This window comes from Chinchilla lanigera, unplaced genomic scaffold, assembly GCF_000276665.1.
Source record: "Chinchilla lanigera isolate Chin_1 unplaced genomic scaffold, ChiLan1.0 scaffold00012, whole genome shotgun sequence".
Lineage (NCBI taxonomy): Eukaryota > Metazoa > Chordata > Mammalia > Rodentia > Chinchillidae > Chinchilla > Chinchilla lanigera.
Window position 1 is genome coordinate 124794 of NW_004955413.1, and position 5653 is coordinate 130446.

General features: G+C 37.4%; 1 protein-coding gene across 1 annotated transcript in view; it reads left to right on the plus strand.

Annotated features, from left to right (window-relative positions):
* Window positions 1-5420: 5420 nt before the first annotated feature.
* The window catches only part of Hormad1 (HORMA domain containing 1), a 25168-nt gene continuing 24935 nt past the window's right edge, over window positions 5421-5653 (plus strand). The window contains exon 1 of the mRNA XM_013511411.1: window positions 5421-5462. The gene's annotated coding sequence lies outside the window, so the exon portion shown is untranslated. The remainder of the gene's footprint in view (window positions 5463-5653) is intronic.

Here is a 5653-nt window from a genome sequence, read left to right on the forward strand (position 1 = left end):
CCACTGTAGTACTTATATTTTTGTCTAATTCCAATGGATCTTCCTCATAATCCTCCAAATTAGTAGATAGATTGTGAACAGGCAACAGGAATTTTAAATTTTATAAATTGAAGCCTATGATATGAAAAATGTATAGGATAACATCATTAATAGATGCTAAACTGACCTTAAACTAATTCAGTATCTTTGTTTCCCTCTCCATAAAACACATTTTAGGAATAAGAATTGACAAATACAGCTGGGGATATAGCTCAGCAGCACAAGTGCCTGCCTGATGAGCTCAAGGTCCTGGGTTCAATTCCCAGTACCAAAAAGAAAAGAATTGACAAATACAGCCTGCGGTGATGGTATATACCTATAATCTCAGCACTCAGGAGGCTGAGGCAGGAGGATTGCCATGAGTTTGAGGCCAGCCTGGGCTACATAGTTCAAGGCCAGCCTGAACTACATAGTGAGACCCTTTCTCACAAAAAAAAAAAAAAAAAGAAAAGAAAGAAAGGGCTGGGGTTGTAGCTCTGCAGCACAAGTCCCTCCCTAGCAAGTGCAAGGTCCTGAGTTCAATTCCAGTACCAAAAAAAAAAAGTCTAAACAAAAAAAAAGAAAGAAAGAACTGCCAAATATAAAAGCATAATCATGCTGGGTATGGTGGCACATTCCTGTAATCCCAGTACTGGGAAAGCTGAGGCAGGAGGATCACTGCAAGTTTGAGGCCAACCTGGGCTATATAGTGAGTTAAAGGCCAGCCTGAAATGCATGGTGAAATCCTGTTTCAAAAAAATAACAAAAAAAAACCCAAAAACCAAAAAACATGGTCATAATATCATAATACATGATTATCATAAAAAGTGTAGGAAAATGTTACAGTTAAAAAATATTTAGTTGATTGTTCTTTCGTTTTTAATATATTTTTATTTTGTTTGCAAGTATTATAATAAAAACATCAGCTCTTAATTTCTGGTAATCTGGTAGTAGATGAATGTCTTTTCAGAATAAAATTGCATAAAATAAAATATGTAGGATTATAAAGGAAACCAATTATATTGAAATGCAGTTATTAAAATTTTAAAATATAAATATATAATAAGCCCATGCATCTTTATAAATGCATTAAATAACAAGACTTAATAACCATCCTAGCTGGGCATGGTGACACACACCTGTAATCCTAGCACTCAGGAGGCAGAGGCAGGAGGATCACTGTGAGTTTGAGGCCAGGTTGGGCTACATAGCAAGACCCCAGACCAAAGTAAAGAAAAAAATTTAAATAAATAAATAAGAGGACTACATAGTGAGACCCCAAACCAAAGTAAAAAAAAATTTAAGTAGATAAATAAGAGGACATATTAAATACTTATGTGAGGTCATAAAACCCTGAACTAAATATAGCAGCTGTAAAAACAAACAAACAGAAAATAAACAAAGAGCAAATCTGGGAACCATCACAGGGTAAAAGTTGTGGAAACTTTTAACTGTATCATGAAGATACAGAAATTAGAAGATTTAAATATTCAAAAGTAGGAGTCTACCAGATCATACCATTAAAATGTGTAAGAAAAATATGAAGATAAGGAATTATGTCTTTGAAAAAAATTATTTTCTGCCAGGTGTGGTGGCACATGCCTGTAATCCCAGCACTCGGGAGGCTGAGGCAGGGGGATCATTGGGAGTTCAAGACCAGCCTGGGCTACAAAGTGAGCTCAAGGCCAATTTGAACTGCACAGCAAGACCCTGTCTCAAAAAGACAAAAAGAAAATTATTTTCTTACTCTTCTCTTTTAGATGAGAATCTTGAGGCTTCAAGTGGGCATTCTCTAAATTACCAGAGAGACTATAAGAACACAAACATGTCTATAAAAATGAAAATAAAAACAATCCTCCCAAGATATAGTACTCAAAGGAAGAGCACACACATCTTTGAGGATGCCGCATCACTGCCATCAACCTTCAACTCATCTTCCAACCAACACGCAGGGTGATTCTTGAAAAATGACTGAGATGACAACTCTCCCAATCATAACCATTCATTACAGCAAAAATGAAATATGCACACCTTCACATTGAACATATTTTTTGTTTCACATTTTAAAACAGGGGCTTGCTATGTTGCTCATGCTGGTCTTGAACTTGTGAGCTCAAGTGATCCTCTTGCCTCACATCCCCTAATAGACTGGACCATGGGTGTGGACCACGGAGCCCCACTTTTCTTACCATTGATTGTATATCCTGGCTTTCCCATCTTATCTGAAGCTACTGTTTCCCACATTTCCTATGAGCTAGGCACAGAAGGCTTCTTCAATTTTTGGAACACTTCCTTCTCCGAGGGCTTTTCAAGTGTTGTTCTCTCTGCCTAGAATATCCTGCGCCCCTCGCTATCTACTCAGCCACATTCTTCTGATCACTCCCAGTCATCCTTCTGCTTGTTAATGTAAAAGCCACTGCCCCAGAGCGGCCTTCCATGACTCACCCACCCAGACAAATTAAATTCTCCATCTTGGACACTCATTGAATACAGTGCTTTTTTTCCAATTGCATTTACATCTAGTTGTAATTTTTTACATATATCTATTTGTATAACATATCCTCAATAAACTGTAAAATCAATAAGGGCAGAAATCATGATGCTTGCCTAATATCTTGTGCCTAAAATATAACATAATGCCTGTCTTAAAGGCCTTCATCAGTATGCACTGGAAGAATAAGTGAATGAAGGGTGAATGCATGTAAATGTCCAGCATGTTATGTGTCAGAAGTAAAAATATGTCCCAATTGTTCTTTCTCAGATTTCTTTTTATTACTCAAAACTCTTCTCTCAGCTGGGGATGTAGTTCAGGGGTAGATAGCACTTACCTAGGTAGCCCTGCTTTTGATCCTTAGCACTGTCATTACTCACAGTAGTTATATTTTATAAAATTGCTGTGAACATTGAGTTAGCAAATAGTAGGGGAAACACAGGATTAGGTTCCTATGAAATTTTGGTCACATCTTCATTAGTAAATTAATACAAACCTTATTTTATATGTTTGTGTTTAAAGACAATTTATTTAATACATACTGTTGATTCACTAGGTAGCACTTAAATACATCCATTTTCTTTTCTTTTTTTTTTTTCTTTTTTTGAGACAAGGTCTCACTATGCAGTTCAGGCTGGCCTTGAACTCACTTTGTAGCCCAGGCCAGTCTCGAACTTGCAACAATCCTCCTGCCTCAGCCTCCCAAGAGCTGGGATTACAGGCGTGTGCCACCATGCCCAGAAAATACATCCATTTTAAACAGCAAAATCACACACACACAAAGCACAAAGATACACAAATGTTGCACTAACTAGACCTCAAAAAGAACATTTGTTAGCTGGGCATAATGGTGAATACCTGTAATCTCAGCACTTTGGGAGGCTGAGGCAGGAAGATTGCAAGTATCAAGACTATCCTGGGAAACTCAGTAATTTAGTGAAACCCTGTCTAAATAAATAAAAATACGAAGGACTGGGACTGTAGCTCCCTGTGAAGGCCTCAGGTTCAAATAATCCCCAGTACCAAAAACAAACAAACAAATCCCATTTGTTTACAAGAACCAAACTAAGTAGGCAAAGTGTCACTTTATTCAACCTCAAATTGTGAAAACATGTAGTAACATATTTTGTTTATTTTTTGAATTTTTATGTTTATTAGTACATGTTTGCAGTACACAATGATTATATTTGGCATGGATAATGGGTATATACGCATACCACATCTTAATGCTCTTTATATCCCCTGCTCTCCTCCTTCCTCCATCTCGAATTTTTTGCTGTTCTGTGCATGTCTGCAAATGACTGGAAAAGTCATATTATACTGATTACTAGTTTGGGGGTATGAAAACTTAGTAATGGGGCAAATTCACAAATATGAAATCTGAGATTTGTGAATGAAAATTGTGTGTTTGTGTGCATAAAACAAACAGTGAAAAGTCTCTATCCCACTGCTCTCCCCTACAGGCAGATTCCCTCCTCCTTAGAAGTATGATGATGACTTACACCAGGCATGGTTGTGCATGCCTGTGACACCGGCACTCTGAGAAGCTGAGGCAAGAGGATTGCAAGTTAGAGACCAGCCTGGGCAATTCAGCAGTTATTGAGACTCTGTTAAAATTAAAAACAAAAAAAGAGCCATGGTGGCACATCACTGTAATCCCAGCACTTGGAAGGTTGAGGCAGGAGGATTGTTGAGTTTAAGACTAGCCTGGGCTACAGAGTGAATTCAAGGCCAGCCTGAACTGCATAGTGAGACCCTGCCTCAAAAAGACAAAAATAAAATAAAACATATATATACTTTAAAAAAAAAAAAAAACCAGGGATATAGTTTGGTATGAAGGCCTTGTGTTCAATTTCCAGTGAGGGGGGGGAGGGGGGTGGGGAGTAATCACTCAGTTTCTTATGTATCTTTCTAAAATTTCTTATGCAAGCAGGTATGTGGTGCACACCTGAAATCCCAGCACTTTGGAAACTGAGGCAGGAGGACTGCTGTAGTTCATGGCCAACCTGGGTTACATAGTGAGTTCAAAGCCAGCCTGAGCTACATAATAAGACTCTGTCTCAGAAAAACAAAAAAAAAAAAAGAAAGAAAGAAAGAAAAAAAAAATTGAAAGAAAAAAGAATTTCTTATGCATATACAAGCAAATTCTAAAATATGTTACACAGCACTAATTTCAAAAGCAAATGAGAAATTACATAATATTGATCTATATAGCTATGTATATTTGGTGTTTTTTTAGATATGTACATTTTGGCAGTGCTTATACATACAGTAAAAAATTTTCTGCTTCCTAGATAGCAAAAATGGTATGTTCTCTATAGTATTAAATAATTGCCAGTATAGTATTAAATACTTGCCAGTATTAAACAATTCAGAGACACATTCAGTATGGCATTATGATTAACACTGTCTAATACTGAGAATTATTTGTTCTATGATGAATCTTTTTACAAAGCCTAATGTCCCATTCTCTTACCCAATATTTAAAAAACCATTAATATTTTTAAATCAATGCTAATCCTTTTGCCATTATCCAATATAATAGCTTTTAGAAGCATTACAGACATACTATTATGATAACTGAGGTTTTGGATTCCTTGCTTCAACACTACCCATTTCTCCAGTACCATCTTCAAAGTATAGCTACTGATTCAGAAATCAGTAAGTAGGGTTTTCATTACTATGATTCCATGAATAACAAGTGAAGTGTTTCCTATTTTCCTGTTTTGTCTTTTCTAGAGTTAATGAAAACAGCCGTGGCGGTGGACTCTTGCAAACCTAGCACTTGGGAGGCTGAGGCAGGAGGAGTAAGGCAAGTTTGAAGTCAGCAAGGGCTACATAGTGAGTTCAAGGCAGCCTGCACTGCAGAACAAGATGCTGTCTCAAAAAAAAAAAAAAAAAGAAGCCTAACATGGTGGCACACACTTGGAATCCCAGAACTTGGGAGGCTGAGGTAGGATTGATGTGTGAGTTCAAGACCAGCCTGGGGTACACAGTGAGTTCAAGGCCAGCCTGAACTGCATAGTGAAACCTTGCCTCAAGAAAACAAAAGTAAACAAATAAAAATACTGGGGCGGCTGAGACAGGAGGGTCAGTGCAAGTTTGAGATCCATCTGGGCTACAAAGTAAGCCCAAGGCCAGCCT